The sequence below is a fragment of the Capsaspora owczarzaki genome (genome assembly GCF_000151315.2).
Source record: "Capsaspora owczarzaki ATCC 30864 unplaced genomic scaffold supercont2.8, whole genome shotgun sequence".
Classification (NCBI taxonomy): Eukaryota; class Filasterea; order Ministeriida; family Capsasporidae; genus Capsaspora; species Capsaspora owczarzaki.
Window position 1 is genome coordinate 772,015 of NW_011887299.1, and position 1,379 is coordinate 773,393.

The window sequence follows — 1,379 nt, forward strand, 5'->3', positions numbered from 1 at the left end:
CCGCGAACTGATTCAGTCTGGACGCTGGATGAAGTGATCGAGCTGCGCGTCCACCGCACGAAAGGCCGACCACCCATCTTTACCGATCACGAAGTTGATGCAATTATCAATTTATGGAAGCGTTTGCTCGCGCGTCATGCTGTCTGACGAAAGCGCAGGCCGCCAAGTACTTGAAACCGTGTTCTGAAACAACTTCTTTCGACGGCTCACCAAGGCGGGCGTTTGTCCAAGACACGCCTAGCCGGTCCTGGTGGGCCACCTTTTTGAAGCGAGCGAAGGGACGCGTCAGGCTTCGAAAGGGCCGTGTGCTGGAAGTGTGCCGGGCTGCAGCGCTGACACCCGACAATCTCGGGACTCTCCCGACTCAACTCAAACAGGCCTACGATCAACATCCTCTCCTTACCGTCGAGCCGAGCCGCGTCAGCAACTTTGACGAGAGCGAGATTTCTTCTCGCGTCAAGGGATCGACTGTATTAGGGGCATCGTGGGGTCGTGTCGCGCTCGTTGGCGGTGGGCACAACAACAGCCTCGGACGGCACATCACCGGCGTCTTCTTGGTGTGTGCCGATGGAACTGCGCCGCTCCCTCCCATGCTGATTTTTACGAAGGGTACGAACGTCGCGACGGTTTGCCAACACGTTCCCATTGACGCCTGCTCTACCGCAACGACCGAGAAGGGGTACATGACCTCAGACTTGTTCAAAACTTATCTGCGCGAGTGGCGAAGCTGCATGCGAGAAAGACACCCGTCAGGCCCGCTGCTTTTGATCATGGATGGCTCATCCACGCACAGCCTCGAGCACGATTTGGTGGCCGAGTTTTTCTACGATCAAATTCAGATTCTTGTCTTGCCCGCGCACACGAGCACTGAGACTCAGCCACTCGATCGCACTGTGTTTGGCTACTTCAAGCGTCAGTTACAAGCAGAGTATGCGAGCGCGATTGCAGCTGGCGTCTTTGCCTCGGACGACCAAATGCGAGTGCATTGCGCTCTGAATGCGTGGTACAAGATTTCGCAAAATACAGCCGTCATCACTGCTGGATTTAAAAAGACTGGAATCTGGCCTTTGGACAAGAATGCATACTGCGAGTGGGTGGTGAGCCCGGACCATGCGAGCAGAACTGAATCACTCATAGGAAAAGAGGCCTTGGCTGCGCCCGTCCAGCCAGTTTCTGCAACGCCCACAGACACGGCGAGCGTCCCCAATCTCCTGTCGACTCCAACGCTGCCCGTCGTCGAGAGTGCCGAGATATCCCACCCCACACCGCCTTTGCCCTCGGTGGAGAGCGGGTATGCCAGCGTCCCAGACCCTGCTCCCTCGCTTCGCCGGTGCGTTTGATATTCAGAAGGCTCGCCTAATCCTCGATGATGCCGATGT